This window comes from Musca autumnalis, unplaced genomic scaffold, assembly GCF_047663935.1.
Source record: "Musca autumnalis isolate F117 unplaced genomic scaffold, ASM4766393v1 scaffold_3, whole genome shotgun sequence".
Taxonomy (NCBI): Eukaryota; Metazoa; Arthropoda; class Insecta; order Diptera; family Muscidae; genus Musca; species Musca autumnalis.
Window position 1 is genome coordinate 75,769,244 of NW_027411866.1, and position 18,490 is coordinate 75,787,733.

Here is an 18,490-nt window from a genome sequence, read left to right on the forward strand (position 1 = left end):
TTCCAAATTTAATGTTGTATTTCTATAGCGTGCCCGGAGTCGGAGTCGAGTTATTTTTTTCGACTCAGACTCCGACTCCGACTCCAGCAAAATTGCTCGACTCCGACTCGTAGACTCCGAACACCTGGTCCGAACAACTTTAGTCCGTCTTTCATAAAAACTTCAAAACCCTTTACAGCATCGTATATTACATCAATTAAAAAAACTTGGAATTCCTCTATCATGATTTTAATGCCTTTATATCATGGTTGCGAAATTTTGTAGCATGGAAGGTAAACGTAGTTCTTTATAGAAAAACCAACACTTTAAAGGAAAACACACTTATGTATATGTAACGCGCGCCTGAACCAACTTTAAATGAAAGGTGCTTATACCTAGGAAGTTTATGCAGATTCTGAAACTACAATATGTTCAAAATTAGAAAAATAAAAAAATCGCCGGAGAGCTTTTTAGATTAATCGCAATCAAAGTTCACATTTATAGGGTTTTTTTAGGTTTTCACGATTTTGCTTGGAAACAGCAAGTCCTATTGAAAAGGGATTAGAAAAAATCTGTTGTAGCTGTGAAAATTCTTTACAAGATTGACCTTTATTACTTTTTCCTAGGTTTTACCATTTTTGAGATATAGATGTTAAAATTGGGAGAATGAACTGACTGTATCGCCTCCTCACAAAACAGTGTCATGCACTGTGCTCCATATCTAACTTTATGTAGAAGGTGCTTACACCTGGGAAGTTTCTGCAGATTCTTAATCTACAATGTTCATATTTGAGAAAAATTAAGAAAAACCAAACTATAGCTGCGATCTCTAGCGTGAAGGTTGCACTACCATAACTAAAACTGAGGGATCCCTGCATATACTAGGAAACTCTGTTATCTGACAACGTACATCAACATAATTAACATCAATGGAAATGTCAAGCGTTCCTCTTCTAAAAATAATACACATCGGTTTAACATAGTTTCTAGGAGTAAAGATATAGTCATTTCACTAACAACTTTCCATTTTTCACACAAAAGTTCTGGTCAATTGAACCCGCTAAATATTAACTGATCATCACGTTGAATTGCAAGCTAATTCTCTGTCGTAAACCTAAACCTTACATAAAATTTCGCGTCAATCAGACTACCATTGCGAGCCGCTACAAAATTAGATACATAATTTTGTTTTTGGTCCATTTCACCCCCTAAATATTTCACTATAATCGCTAAAAACTATAGGGATCTATTCTGGTCTGAACCAAACCTTCATACAAAATTTCGTTATTATTGGTCCATAATTGCGGTCTGTAGCCTGCGTACAATTTTTTAATGGACGAACAGACGGACAGAAAGACATCTCAAAATCGCTTTATCTCGTCGAGATATGCATTTTGGTATACCACATGGGGATGTACGATGAATATTTCGCGGTGTTACATGAATTTTTTGAAAAAACAAACTTCCGCATTGTGATGTAGGGTATAATTATTAGAAAAAATATTTTTGGGGGGGTTAGTCCTTACTGTCCTCGATTTGGTCCAATCTATGCACATAGTAATCGTTCTCCCAAACTTATATCAAATTCGAAAATGGTCACATCCCTCCGTACATTCTCAACAAAAGATCAAAGATTTGGGCTTAATAAACAAAATAAAATTTTAATTTAATGTGTTGGGAAAGACGTGTGCATACATACTATGTAGGTTTGCTTCATTTCGTTATATCAGAGACTCTTTTCTACTTGCTTTCATTTCGCATTAAAATCTTTTCCATTTTTAAGGGTTTTTTCAAAATATTTTTTAACTAGTATTCCTTTATCCTTGTAATGTTACTATGTAATATTCCCCCTGGTGAGAACAGATTTCATGACGACTTCTATGTTCTCGTAAGTTTTTCACAACATTCAAAGCTATGTAAATTGAAACGGGATCCCCTAAAATGTCCTTAAAACGAAAAATGTATCATGTTTTGCATATCTTTATTTAATCGAATATTTTCTTATTTATAATACAATATGGCGTCAAATGTCTTGTCATCAGCACCAGCACACTGCAATAAAATTAACCAGCAAAGGAAAACAAAGAGGACAATACATGCAACCCCCGGCACAAGCTTAAAAAAAATATGGAAACATATGTTGCAAATATTGAGTCAGAAGTTTCTTCTTTTAACAGTTACATTGAATATTATTTAAATAAAATCAACATTTTGTTTAGTAAAACAAACAACAGTGGCAATGGCAACAATGATAACAACGAGACGACAAGAAAAACCATCATCAACAGCAACAACAAAAAAACCAGGATAACAATGAGAAAATTAAACCAATTCCACAAGTTTTTTTTTTGCTTTCTATATTATCATTATTGCGTGTGTTTGTCCTCTTTATATGCAAAATCTTTGGTATGTACATGATTCTTCATTATAAACACATATGTACATACACATAGCGATACACACACATACTCTTTTAAAACAAACATTTCCACATGACATTTCATTGACATCCGTTTCCATTATTGTTGCCGCAACTAAATAAAACCGAGGACATACCGGCAAATAGAAAAAGAAGGACGTTAAGGACAAAACATGGTATTCTCTAGTTTGTATTTCTCTGACAGAGTGTATATGTACATATGTGTATATGTTTGTGTGTATTGTCAATCTGTTTTATTTCATTTACAGTCAGTCATTCAGTCAGTTACAAATGTTAACAAACGTTTTTCCGTTTGTTTTTTTCTCTCTTTTTTTTTGCTTTCATTTTATGTTTCATTTTGTGTTTTTGTTTTTATTTTAATACGGCCATTTCCTTTTGTCTTTTTTTCTGTTTTTGTTTCAAGGGGCCCTTTATAGAAACATTGACGTTATCTGTTCATTTGTTTGTCTGTCTGTCAGTCCATTTACTTGTCCATTCTCATTTAGGCCTACTTTCTATTGCAGGTTTTCATTTCAACTAAAAACAAAGTCGACTGTAAGGGACGTAACAAACTCTTTGTCTTGTTTTTAGAGAAAGGGAAGAGAAGAGAGAGAGAGAGGTAATAAAATGAAACAAAAGCATCTGATAAATACCAAAACAATGACACATACTGAACTATTTATCTGAGAAGGGGTCAATAAATTCTCAGCTATTCTATTGCATGTAGCAAAGGTCCGAGTTAAGGCCTCAAACGAAGAGCCTTTTAAATTGCCCCCACTTAATTGCGAATTTTGATAAGAAGGCCAAAATAGACTTCCGATTACATCCCTCTTACTCTCGAATAAATTTTCCAACATTCCGAAATAAAATTCAACAGAATTATTTGACCGATAAGGATGCCTGTATGAGCACAGTACTCTATGGCTGAAATTAAGTCACGGGTAACATATTCGAACTATTAACACAACCCGGTTTGCATGTGTTATTTCGACAGGAATGACAACAATAACAACAACAAACCGGTTATCTACACTGGATTGACACACCAGAAGGTGCACCTCCGAAGCTGCTCTGGCCTAATCCGGCTTCAGGACTTCTGCGAAAGGAGTTATGTTGCTGCTTGGAATACGAAAGCTCACCGTCACCTGCAGCTTATAAGGAGCGCACAAGAAGATCAATACAGAAGACGCTTCTACGAGGATAAGAGAAGTTTGCCACAGCGCGCCAGACATTACCATTGTGGCACCCGATCTGATAAATTAAGTATCCGGTCTGATAAATCCGTCATTTCCCTTGGCTCAGGTCATGTTCCGATCATCGTCTTTGTTTTTGGAGGGCAACAAGCGTCTGCTGCTGGGGGACTCCAATGCTCTGGCATTCCGACCGTGGCAATGACCAAAGGGAAAAACGCTGGTCGAGCGATTTGATAGCTCCACATTTTGCGCTGTGTATGAAGACGCTTTTATGTTATCGTCTCCGATAACAGACCACTCACTTTTATAACCTCTGACCGCCATATTTTTCTGAACCATGGAAAAGCTGATTAGCAAGGGTTTAGAGAATTTACCACTCACCGCTTCAAAATCTGAACATTCCCTCCTCGGGTAACTGAGTATACTTTCCGGGACGACATTAATTCTCTATTGTATGGCAATAATCTTCTAGTGCTAGGGGACTTCAAGGTTCTGGCATTCCGACCTTGCAACCCATCATTTTCCTTGGATTAGGCCATCTTCCGACCATCGTCTCCGTTAACAGACCACACGACTGCATAACCTTGACCACCGTAATTTTTTAAACCATAAAAACCTGATTGGCAAGATTTCAGAGAATTTACCAGTCATCGCTTGTGAGGCCTGTCCATTCTCTCAGACTCTCGGGTAGCTGAAAGAACTTTCCGGGACGACATTAATTCACTCTTGGAGGGCAGTAATCGTCTGGTGGTAGGGGACTTCAATGCTCTGACATAGCGAGCTTTGTAACCCGTAATTTCCCTTCGCTGAAACGATCATCGTCTCCGTTAACAGACCACCCGACTTCATAAACTCTGACCGACGAACTGTTCTAAACCATGAAAATCTGATTGCAATGGCTCAGAGTAGTTACCAATCTCAGCTTCAGAAAGCTGTCCATTCCCTCAGACACTCGGACAACTGAGAGTACCATCACAGCCGCTTGCCACATACCTGTTAGTCGATTACCCGAAATCAGACCAAATTTCCCAGCAGCTAAGAGTAATGAACTTCGTCGTACGAATTCTTAAAACTTGGTTTTTAGGTTTCAGGGAACTTACTCTTGAAGTCAATAGGCTAGTAGGAGAACATCAGCGAAAGAGTGACTAGGACACCTGAAGCACTGCAACATTGGACCAGGATTAGGCGAATTGTGGGCAGCGGTGAAATCACTCTCGAATCCGGTAAAGAAAAGTGAGACAACGACTGTTACTTTTATTGGCGTTACAGTAACAGATCCGAAGAGGTGCTCATGTTATTTTGCCCGCAATTTATAGAGCATTCCAAGAGAAACGTAATGCTTAAGCAACTGGGTAAACCTGGAGTTATGTATTTAACAAGAGTCCTCAATCTCAATGAAACCAGGTAAGCGTGGCAGCAGATGTGAATCGTACATTCTGATCTCCCTCTTGTCGCCAGTACCAAAGATTCCAGTCGCACTACTCCTCCCCATGATGAGAAGTAGTTAGGTTGGCTCTTTACTTATCGAAGGCATTCGATACCGTCAACCATGCCAAGCTCTTCAAGGATATAGAGACGACTTCCCTCCAGCAGCGTTTGAAACTTTGGTTAATCAACTATATGCTTGGACGCAAGTCGTTTGTGAAATTCAAAAATAAGAAGACGAAGACACTTAGAGTGAGACAGGGAGTTGCCCAAGGTTGGGTGATATCTCCGAAACTGTTAATTACACTCCTCTACCCTTCTGAAATTACACTCCCTCCACACGGCATAAATGTTATAATATATACGGATCTAGGCGTCGGGTCCTGTCGATGACATGCATACATATGTGATAGTTTAAATATCTAAATGGCTGACTTAGTGCAGTTGTTCCATCTGAGGACAAGTAAGAAAGTATCAGTCAGCTATTCCGACAGAGATATACCATCAGCGCCGAACCTAAAGGAAATAATTAAACGCAATATTTCTAACATCTATAGGTGTTTTTTGAGATTTTGGACCAATTTCTCAGGAAGTATGATCTTTCCTCCAAAAAGAATTCAACCTTCGTAACTAGGGCCGCATACACAACATTTTTCCAAAAATTAAAAAAACGATACCACACGAGTCCTTAAACTACAAACTTTGAATTGCCGGTACGGGAAAGAGTGGCCCAATGTAGTCCGTATTCAGACATAATCCGAGTCTGTAAGAAAAAATACCATGTCCAACGTTTGGACCAAATCGGTTTCTCCCTTTAAGGGAGTATGGACTTACCTCAGAAAAAATGGTTCAGAATCGTTTGTTTTTTTTTCGGCAGATAACATAATCAGCTTTGCAGAGGAATTCAAGGTCAAAGTTAAAACATTGAGTTTTTTCATATTTTGCATCAAAATATGAGTGTTTTTGAGTTTTTCATATTTAAACCAGTAAAGAAAGGATCAAAGTCGGGCGGGCCGACTATATAATACCCTACACCACTAAGAATATGTAAAATATATGTATATGGGAGCTAAATACAAATCTGAACAGATTTCGAAATAATTTTTCACATTTATTTCTAGACCAAATTCCGTCATATATTCCAAATTTCATACAAATTGGACATATTTAGCGTGCTTCGTGCATCAAATATCTAAAATCGGCCGATAATATTATGGGAGATACATCCAAATCTGAACCGATTTTGACATGATTTGGCACACTTATTTCTAGACTATCAACCGTCACACATTCTAAATTTTATTGAAATCGGACAAATATCAAATCAAATCAAATCGGACAAATATAGATCAAATAGTTAAATTCGGCCGAGAATATATATGGGAGCTACCGATTTCGATATACTTTGGCACATTTATTTTTAGACTAACTTCCGCCGTACATTACAAATTTCGTTGAAATCGGACATACATATATAGCGTGTTTCGGGGATCAAATACCTAAAATCGGCCGAAAATATATATGGCAGCTATATCTAAATCTGAACCGAGCGTTCGTCCTTTGGCCAAAAAGACTATCTTCCCCAATTTTCATGAGAATCGGACAATAAATGCGACCTGTACTTTGTTTACAAAAATACATGGACAGACGGACATGCGTAAATTGATTTTATATGTATATCCCTAAAAGGAACTATGGGTCTATCTCTAACACCAATAAACAAACCATACAATAAAAATGAGTTACTAGATTTGAAATAAACGGACATCAAAGTATAAAACTCGTATAACTCTTATAAAAACTCATATAATAAAAAATTACTTTTTGCGTAAAAAAGCTTTAATTTACATTGGATTGGTATGTCCATATCTACATTAGGCAATTTTCCTTGCGGCAATTGTCAGTTTGATGGTGAGAGGGTGTTGAGAGGCACAGGGTTACCATATGCCTCACCTCTCTCCGAAAAACTGACAATTACAGCAAAGAAAATAGGCTAATGTATATATAGAGTATGGAAAAATACACATTTTTAACGGGACGGAACGGGTACAAAAGTATATATGGGCTGAAAGAAGACACGCTCGGGCATCATTCTGTGAAATCGGTACTTTGTTCCAAGCATTTCCCTAAACGTTCACGTCCACTAAATTTGGAATTTCATTAAAATTTTGTACTTGAGGAAAAATGAAATAGCTCACTTTGTGTAAACGCTACGCTACCTACCTTACAAAAAAAAAAAAACAATGAACACAATATCTGTTATAGTTTCCGAGAAATTTGCAAAAATTACATATTTTCCAAAATTGTGAAAAAACTGTCGTCTTAGGAGCACACCACGCCCACACCTATCATTTTGGCCCAATTTTTTGGTTTCCTTAGTTTCAATATGTTTACTATCAAATCCCATATAGAAATTAACAATCGGTGTCGACAACTATACTTTTTTTCAAAGTAGCATATTTTTCGAATACCGTTTACTTGACTTTCTCTTTTTCTGAATATACCGTCTATGTTACACACACAACAATTAATTTATGATCAAAAATTATGGATATATGTATGTACATGTCCACATACCATAAAAGTCATAAAAATCTTTAATTGCAAAAAGTCGCGGGGAAAATCTCACGATTTTACTGCGCATTCATTCATTTTGCAATTACTTAGTTGACACCACAAAAACCAGTTACATATCCTTTTTGCCCGTAGTTTTTGTTATTTCCGACCAATTTTTGAATTTATTGTCTTGATGTTGTCATTAACAGGTAACTCAACAGATGTGTACAAAAAACCAAACATTATTGAACGAATTTCTTGTAGTAATTCCTAATTAAAAATAAAAATTTTTAAAAATTCATCGTTTGTAATAAATTAGTTGACTAACTGCATGTATTTGCGTTGCTACAACAGCAATAAAACATCGTGGATTTCGATAAAATATTCAATTTAGTTCAAACATGAAACACCATTTATATCTGCGATTAGGATGAAATTAGTACAAAATTTATTTTAAGATCATATATTTAAATACATATTTTTGTATTACTTTGGAATGTAACCCCTGGAGCTAAAACATGTCGCATTTGTATGTGTACATAACTTATTGCTCTGTTCCAGAACCTGTAACAGTCAATTTTTTTACTTGATAAATTCAAAACTAGTAGATTCCTGCAGGTTCTTGTACAGAGATTTAACTACATAATAAATATAATATCCATTTAAACACACATACATACATCCGACACATAACCATAATAAATATTATTATGACTTAAATAATTTTTGAAAGGACAAACGCATTACGTTCATATCTTTCCTGTGGTTATTCACAAAAGTCTATTTTACTTTAATGCACAGGAAATGGTTTTCTCTTTGTCTTTGAGGTTTTCATTTTTTTCGACCATGTCTCCCTTCCTTTTGAGGTTAATGTGTGTTTTTCTTTCGCCACCAATGTCATCATCATCGCTCACACACACACGCACACTAATGAAATCCTTAATTGAATGTTAATGTTTGTACAAGCACTGACCGTAACTTCAATCATTTTCTTGTTACCGTCCATTCTCATTTGTTTCACTTTGGATAGTTTTCTTCCATATATTTCCCTCCCCTTTTTTATGTTTGAAATCCTAAACAAGGTAAAAAAATATACAAATCGTAAATGAAACAAAAAATATTTGTGTCAAATTGCATGAAAGGTGACAAAATAACATTTAATAATGTTCGCATTATTCGGTCTATTAAATTTTAGTGATGAGAAAAATGTATATAATAGGGAGGAATGAGTGAAATGAGATTAAAATATACATTTTTAAAAAATAACAATTTTTAATGTTGTTAATATAAAGGTCGTCATACATATCGCTCATTTACTCAAAGAGCGGCATAAATCAAAAATTGTGTGTTTCCGAGGTGTTGAGAAGATTTGGGTATAAGCAAAGCATCTGCATGGGAAATACAACAACACACAAAGAAAATGCAAGGCATCAACAAAAAAACCAAAAGTGTAAGCGGTTGAACATTCCAAGCTACGGTCCTGACCGACTTTAACATGACAAAGCCCAGGATTTATCTTGGTCCATCTTTCATCTTAAGAGGACACTGACCTCACCAAGAAAACGCCTTTAATACCCGTTAAAGGTAGTGAGCTAACATATGCCGCGCTTTCTCCCATAAGAAGATTAAAGACATGGCTTTGGCGTCAGGTCTCTCACTTAAGAACATTCTACTATGAAAAAACAAGGTGAAAGAAGATCAAATCCTCTAAAATTGATGAAACCCGAAAATGTTTTAAGGATCATGATATGCGAATCTGTACCTGGAATATCCTGACTCTTTACAGAGCAGTTGTAATTTGCTAACAGACGAATTTACATAGTAAGTACAAAGTTGATATTAGGGACTTACATGAAGTGCAATGGAATCAGGCAGGCGTAAAAATCACAAAAGGGCTGCGCACAGTGTTATAGTTGCCATGAAACGAAACCCGAGCTACATAGGTGTTGGATTAATGGTAATTCGCAGACTTGAAAGCCTGGTCTCCAGATTCACTCCGGTGGAAAATTGCCTATAAGCGCAAAGTTCTTAAATATCAGTATTCTTGTCCAACCAGCTCCCACCGAAATGGAAGATGATCATAACCAGGATATATTCTGGTAAAGCTTATGGTCAGCATATGTTCTTGGAAATTTTTATGCTAAAATTGAGAGGGAAAATATCTATGGTCAGACGGTCGACAAGTTGAGCCTTCATCGGGTAACATCCGACAACGTAATGAGAACGATCGATTTTGTAGCAGCAAAAAACATGGTATTGAGCAGCACCAGGTTACAACATGTCCACATACACAAGGCTTGCGGGTGTCCCTAGATGAAAAAACCAGAAACCAAATCGATAGATCATGTTGTAATTGACGGAAGACAGTCTTCTTGTGTTAAACGTTCGATCGTTTCGAGCTACGAACATCAATTCGGATTGATGATGGATGTCGGGAAGCTGCAAGCACAACAGATTACACGCTCTCGGAAATCGGCATTACTTGTCCCAATAATGTGGAAGCGCAATGGTAAAGTAAAACTCATTCCCCCTCAAATTTCCACAAAAACTGCATTCGGGTACAAAAATCGACCACCCAAAAAATTCTTGGTACGAACAGATATATCAGAAGACTTCTGAAGAAAAGAGTGCGACATTCAGGGTAACTCTGCAGTCAACAGCAACACGAAGCACCAAAAAACAAGTTAAACAAGTAAAAAAGCATTAAGTTCGGCCGGGCCGAACTTTTCATACCCTCCACCATAAAATATTCTGAACTAAAATGGAATAAATACTTTTCATTCCTGTCCCCAACTTTAAGTGGGTACGTTAAAATGTCAGATAATGTTTATGTACATTTATGCTTCATTCGTGAGGCCCTTTTTATGGTGCCTATATCTAACTATGTATGTTGACAATTTTTGGTGGGCTAGAAATTGGGAGGTACTGTTATATAGGGGTTATAATAAAACATGGGCCTATGTTGACAGTTTTTGATGGGAGCCTTTAATGTCAAATAACTCCTAATTCGGTTAAAAAATTTAGCTAGAATCTACAAAATATCGAAAATCGGTACATAACGTGGGAACTTCAAATGTCATTAACAGCTTGTTCGGAGGTATCTGGGCTATACGAAAATATGAACTTAAATGAACCGTTATATGGGGGCTATACCAAAACGTGGACCTATGTCCACAAGTTTTGTCATATAAGTTTATTGACATTTAAGAACTTTAAATGTCAAATTATAGCTATATCGGTCTGAAAATGTAGCTACAAACGTCAAAACACCGCAAATCGGGGGTACCGTTATATGGGGGCTATACCAAAACGTGGACCTATGTCCACAAGTTTTGTTATATAAGTTTATTGACACTTAAGAACCCTAAGTGTCAAAATATAGCTAAATCGGTCTGAAAATGTGGCTAAAACTGTCAAAATACCGAAAATCGGGGGGTACCGTTATATGGGGGCTATACCGAAACGTGGACTTATGTCCACAACTTTTGTTATATAAGTTTATTGACATTTAAGAACCCTAAATGTCAAATTATAGCTACATCGGTCTGAAAATGTAGCTAAAAACGTCAAAATACCGCAAATCGGAAGGTACCGTTATATGGGGGCTATACCAAAACGTGGACCTATGTCCACAACTTTTGTTATATAAGTTTATTGACACTTATGAACCCTAAATGTTAAATTATAGCTACATCGGTCTGAAAATGTAGCTAAAAACGTTAAAATACCGCAAATCGGAGGGTACCGTTATATGGGGGCTATACCAAAACGTGGACCTATGTCCACAACTTTTGTTATATAAGTTTATTGACACTTAAGAACCCTAAATGTTAAATTATAGCTACATCGGTCTGAAAATGTAGCTAAAAACGTCAAAATACCGTAAATTGGGGGTACCGTTATATGGGGGCTATACCAAAACGTGGACCTATGTCCACAGCTTTCGTTATATAAGTTTATTGATACTTAAGAACCCTAAATGTCAAGTTATAGCTAAATCGGTCTGAAAATATAGCTAAAAACGTCAAAATACCGCAAATCGGGGGGTACCGTTATATGGGGGCTATACCAAAACGTGGACCTATGTCCACAAGTTTTGTTATATATGTTTATTGACACTTAAGAACCCTAAATGTCAAATTATAGCCAAATCGGTCTGAAAATGTAGCTGAAAACGTCAAAATGCCGTAAATCGGGGGTACCGTTATATGGGGGCTATACCAAAACGTGGACCGATATATCCCATCTTCGAACTTGATCTTCCGACGGCTAAAAAAATGGTATTCCCCAATTTTCAGCGAAATCGGTCAACAAATGCGACCTGTATGTTGCGAACGGACGGACGGACGGACGGAAATGCATAAATCGACTCAGAAAGTGATTCTATGTATATCCCTAGAAGAAACTATGGGTCTACCTCGCTTCCTTTTGTATGTTACATACAAATGCACTAACACATAATACCAGTTACCACATAGTGGTGTAGGGTATAAAAACTATAAGTCGCCTTTACCGACAGAGATGTACCCTCAGTCTGTGTGAATTAAAAAAAAAAAATGAATTAAAACTTAAGATCGACTACCAGTTACACAATCTAAATCATTTTTTCAAAAATAATTTAAGAACTTGCCGACAAAAAATGTGGATATGGAGGAGGTACCTAAAACCGACGGACAAACAGACAGGCAAACATACAGTCTAAAACGGTCTGAAATCATTATTCCGATGAGACACATTTTTATCGTATCAATGTATGATTAGCTTACAGGCTGAGGGTATAAACATCACTTTTGAAATAAACAAAAGAATTATATTGCCATCAGAAGCTACTTTGGTCTAAGTAAACAGTTTAAAAGCCAAACAACCTCTCGTAAAAAAAAAAACATGGAAAAACATTCTCCAAAATATTTATGACGTATGTATGTATCCAGCTACAACGATTGCGGTGGCTGGACCTTGTCAATAAGGTGGATAAATGGCAATTATGGATGGGTATGACAACAAGTAAGAACGGCGTTAAGTTCTGCCGGGCCGAATTTGTTATACCCTCCACAATGAGTTGTTTTGTAGTAAAATGGAACAATTACTTTCCTTTCGTTACTGAAGAAACTAATTACCAAATTTCAGCAAATTTTGTCAATCTATACCGACAAATTCCTACGGACAGTTTTAAGACTCAAAGAAGACTAATTAACAAATTTCCAATATTTCGGTAAGATAATGTGGCTAAAACTTAATAAATTCCAAAAATCAAGAGGTATGCTTCTATGGGGGATAAAGGAAGACGTGAACCACTACTAATAATTCTTTTCAGGAATACTTTATAACCCCCTGGAATACCAAATAACCAAATTCAGTCATTTCTGTGGGTGAGGTATCGTCCTATGAGAGCGTATTATACCCCAAATGAAGATTAACCACCAAGTCACTTCGGTGGAATATTGACGCAACAACCTTCAAAATACCGAAAATCGGGAGTTACCGTTCAAAGCGTGGACCTATATGAAGGCATGGACCTATACCGACAAAATTAGAGGGGAAAGTTAAATACCCCCAACGAACACTAAATGCCAAATTTCAGCCACTTCGATGGATTATTGTGGCCATAATATTCAACATACCGAAATTCCGGAGGTACCGATCCATGGGGCTATATTAAGGCGTGGAAATAAACTTTAAAATGTATGCTTAAGCCAAATTGTGGGGAGGGTGGCTAAAGAAGTGGATCCATGTAGTCCATCATCGAATTTTGGAAGAACTATTACGATGTACAAAGTTTGGAGCAAATCAGGCACTTCCTTTCATCTTGCTTTAAAAAATTAAAAAAAAAAAAAACACAAGTAAAAAAGTAACTATCAGTCGGATTTGCCGACAGAGATACACCCTCAGCCTATGTGAATTGAAACTTTCAGTATGAACTTGTCGACAAAAAATATATTTGGTTTGAAGCTCAAAAGTGTTGCGTAGGATGTACTGCTCATCTTCAAACTTAAACTTATTTTGGACAAAATATTACTAAGGCCAAATTTTAGACCGAATCGGCTGATCTGTTCGAGAGTTATCGTACGCATGGTCCACAGGGGTTTTTACAACTTTCGGGAAATTTTCTCAGGAAATATGGACTGGACCGATATGGTTCATCTTCGGACTTAAACTAAGTTCGGACAAAATATTACGATGGCCAAATTTTAGACCGAATCGGCATATCAGTTCAAGAGTTATCGTGCGGTCCAACCACTACATATGGTGCCATAGTCGATTTTTAAAATTTTCGGGCTATTTTCTCAGGAAGTATGGGGGCAGCGAATACAATTTGTTACAACAAAAATCAAAGCGATTCAAGAGCAGGTCCCAAACTAAACTTTTCCGAAATTTTGTTTTGGGAGGTAACCAAAGAAGTGGATCGATAGAGTCCATATTGGAACCTCATCTACGTCTGGCAGAAATTGTACAATGGCAAAGCATTTGACAAATTGTTTACTTCCTTCAAGAGTTAACGAACATTTTCGAACTTTTGTGGGGGAGATACGTGAAGGAGTGGACCGATATGGCTCATCTTCGAACTTGAACTAAGATTGAACAAAATATTACGAAGTCTAAATGTTGGACCAAATCGGCTCATCCGTTCGAGAGTTATCGTGCGCGCACCAGCCAGACAGACAGCCGGACGGACATGGCTAAATCGACTCCAAATTGTCCGAAACGGATTTCGTCCAAACATAGTTGGAGTCTAAAACCATTATTTCGATGAGGAACAAATTGCCCGTATGAAAGTTGATATACTAGGGTTTGACTTTTTGACATTTTTTCTTAAAAACGATTTCCTGTAGTGAGAATGAATAAACTTTTTCCTATTAATGCGTAAAATAACATTTATTCACTTTTAAAAAAATTTGAAGAATTCTATGAAATGATTTTTTTTTTTTTTTCAAAAAATTATTTCCTTTTGCGCGAATGAATGGCCTTTTGTCTATTAATGACTAAAATAACTTTTATTCCATTTAAACTTTAAAAAAGGTCCCGCACAAACTACTTTTAATTGTTATGATATATGAAATAAAGTTATATATAATATAAAATTATATATATATGTTATGCGGTGATAAGATTAGTGAGAAACAAACGATTATGTCATGTTGGTTATGTCGTGTTCCCCTATACCTTGTTTTCACTTAAATATCAGCTTACAGTGACTTCAAAAATTTTCAAAAGTTCTGAAAAATAAAAACTTTAAAAGCATTTTGTGCGGAAGCTTTTTTATTGAATCACTTTATAATTAAGACTTTATTCAATCTTATGTAAAAACTAATCAAAATATCATACAGGGATACGAGTTTGTAAAAAAGTCATAACCCTAGTGTATATAGTGTAATGTGGGAAGAACCCAAAGGGGTGTGGACCGATATAGTCCATATTCAGATTTAATTATGATGCGGATCATAGTATGTACGCGAATCCTACGAAAAGAAGGTCGCCCCCTCGGTCGGCAGAGGTGGGTTGGAACGTTCGAATAAAATCTATTTCTGGAAGAAATCGTACGATATGTAAAGTTTTGAATCAGTTGCTGCATTCAAGCGTTATAGTGCACACCATTTAAGCAAGAAATTTTGTAGAGATTTTGAAGAGGAAATTTTGTTGTAACAACTTGTATCTGAAGAAGTGGTCAGATTGTGTCATTATCAAACATGACCTAATTTTGAGCAAAATGTTACGAGATGCAAAGTTTGGACTAAACCTGTTTATCCGTTTGAGTGTTATAGGGCGCACCAGCCACCCAGATGGATGGACGGACAGGACTAAATCGACTTTTTTAAATATATTCGATTCTGCTTTGTTAAAAAAGTTTATAATATCTTTTTTCTAATATTTGAAATTTCAAAAGGTTCTGCTTATGTCGAAACTTTTATGGCATGCCATTTCGGATTCGACCGGTAACGCCTGGCTTAACCACATTATTTTCCAATGCTATCGCTCCTTTACACTAACTGACTAGACATTAGGTTTTAGATAATAAGCTATTATTTCTTGCTTCACTACAAGACCCTAATAAATCAATATTATATCATAACGATTTCGTATTGTCTCATGTTATTATTACGCACTAGCAAACACACTAAAACGTATACGCACTCAGACACAATCACAAAACACAAAAGATCAATTATTTGATATAATTTGTACCATGGCCGCCGTTTCATCATTTCACCGACAAACCGTCGGTGTCATGCATAAGTGTTCCATACGCCATTTTCCCGTTTAGAGATAATTGCATTTTAATGTTTGTATTACAACTGCTTGGAGCTGACTGAAGAATATATTTAAATGTTTGACTAAATTTATTAGTAATAGTATATAGCATATCTTTGCCAAAAGTTAGGGGAATATTTGGTAGAATAAATTAGTTATCGAGTTGTGCCATATCCACACTTATGATACAAATGCAAAATATTGTAAATCACATTGAGCAAAGAGACAAAACAATTTTCCCATCTTTGCCTCAATAAATTCAAAATATCAATTTCATACCTAAAAGAACGTATGCTTTCGGGCCGAAACGTGGATATCTCGGAAACTAGATAAATTCAGAAAGAGCATACGCGAAAACCCTACAAACTGACTATATCTCAAAATGTCAAAAAATGGCGTATGGAACACTTAAGCATGACACCGACGAAACGTGAAAGTATCTTTGTGTTTTTGCTTATATAGTAAATGTGTTTGTAGACGTCATTAAATATAACGTAATTGTACAATTACATGCATATGTAATGGGCTTTTGTATCACACACATAATCATCCTCTTTACACTTACCTTAAAGAATACTGGATAACATGAACCTGTAACGAGAGTTTGAAGTGAAAAAAAGAGAAAGAAAAAAAAACAGAGATAATTAGATTCGAATGTCAATCACCACGAGGCTTAAGGGGGAATTATAAATATTTAATGAAAACAAAATTCCACAGATTAGTTTGTAGAGACAAAAAACACAATATTATGAATTATATACAAACCTATTTTCTTTGTATTTACATACACATGTATAGGTAAACAAAGTTATATTTGTCAATAATAATAATCTGTCAATAATAATAACACCAAGAACAAAAACATATTACAACAATTATATGTAATTAGGCTTCCTGTGTTACTTTTTTTCATGCTTTTATAGGAACCTACACATTTTTGTTGTACTTGTAATTAGTAGGTATAAGGTAACATGAGAAACAGGCCGGTATAACATAAAGAAAATGAAAATGTTTGAAAATTAAAATTATAGAGAACATTTAGGTGCATACATATGTACATATATAATATTACATGGTTATATTGAAAATTTCCTCAAAAAAGAAATTCCTTTTCTTCGATAATCGAAAGTATTAAATAACAGGCATTTCGGTGGTTACATACTTTCTTACTTTATCACAAACGTAACGCATATAACATTTAATTTTAGTCACCATTCTTTTGAATATAAACTCACGGATTATCAAAATGATAAAGAAATATACTATGTAAAGTTTGTTTCACTGGCAGAAGTTGCAACTTCCTAGGTTATATAAGTCTGTAAATGGAAGTAACTCGGCTATTAAGATTAGGAAATGTTGGTCACGGTGCGCCTTAACCAACTTTAAATGAAAGGAGCTTACACCTGGAAAGTTTCTGCGGATTCTGAAACTACAATTTTCATAGATGAGAAAAATAAAAAAAACTGAAACAATCGCCGGAGGACTTTTTAAATAAATTGTGGTCAGAGTTCACATTTTTAGGGTTTTTTAGGTTTTCACGATATAACTTGAAAACCGCAAGTCCTATGGGAATGGACTAAAGAAAATGTTGTAGCAGTAAAAATTTTCTACAAGATTGATCTTTACGATATTTTCGTAGGTTTTACCGTTTCTGAGGTAAAAAAGTTGAAATTGGGACAATGCACTGAATACATCGCCACCTTATAAAATAATGCCATGACTGCAATTTCTCAACGTAAACTTATATATCTCAAAAATGATACAACCTAGAAAAAATTAAAAAAAAGCCTAAAAAATTTTCATAGCTATAAGATTGTCTTTAGCCACATTTCGATAGAACTTGTGGTTTCCAAGTAAAATCGCGAAAACCTAACAAAAAACCCTAAAAATGTGACCTTAACTTCAATATCTCAAAAATGGTTAAATTTAGGAGCAAATCATAAGTGTAACTGCTCTAGATAATTTTTACAGCTACAACATTTTCTTCATCCGCATTTCGATAGGACTTGCGGCTTCCAAGCGAAAACATAAAATAAACCTAAAAATGTGAACTTTGACCGTGATTTATTTAAAAATTCCTCCAGCGATTTTTTCTTGTTTTTGGATTTTTCTCATCTATGAACATTGTTGTTTCAGAATTCGCAAAAAGTTCCCAGGTGTAAGCGGTTTTTGTTTAAAGCTAGTTAAGGCGCACCGTACATGGCATTGTTTTATAAGGAGGCGATACAGTCAGTAAATTGTCCCAATTTGAACTATATTGAACATTTTTTGCAAGGATCTTAAAAGGCAAAATTACAGCCAAATCGGTTGGAAAATTTGGCTAAAATAGTCAAAATAGCGAATATCAGGAGATACGTTTATATGGGAGCTATGCCTAAACTTGGACCTATATTGAAAATTTTTTGCACGGACGTATGATCTTCCCTCCGAAGACAAAATACAAAATTACAGCCAACTCGGTTAAAAAATCTGGTTAAACTCGTCAAAATACCGAATATAGGGAGGTACGTTTATATGGGAGCTATACCTAAACGTGGACCTATATTGAACATTTCTTGCAAGGTGGTATGTTGTTCCCTCAGAACACAAAATGCAAAATTACAGCCAAATCGACTGGAAACTGTTGCTAAAATCGTCAAAATACAAATAAAAATCGGGGGGTACTTTTATA

The 18,490-nt window shown here is 35.7% G+C and overlaps 1 protein-coding gene across 15 annotated transcripts in view; it reads right to left on the bottom strand.

Annotated features, from left to right (window-relative positions):
• The window catches only part of X11Lbeta, an 815,486-nt gene that overhangs the window by 648,870 nt on the left and 148,126 nt on the right, over positions 1-18,490 (bottom strand). For all 15 annotated transcript variants that reach the window (XM_073971805.1, XM_073971804.1, XM_073971803.1 and 12 more), the window contains one exon: positions 16,385-16,410. The gene's annotated coding sequence lies outside the window, so the exon portion shown is untranslated. The remainder of the gene's footprint in view (positions 1-16,384; positions 16,411-18,490) is intronic.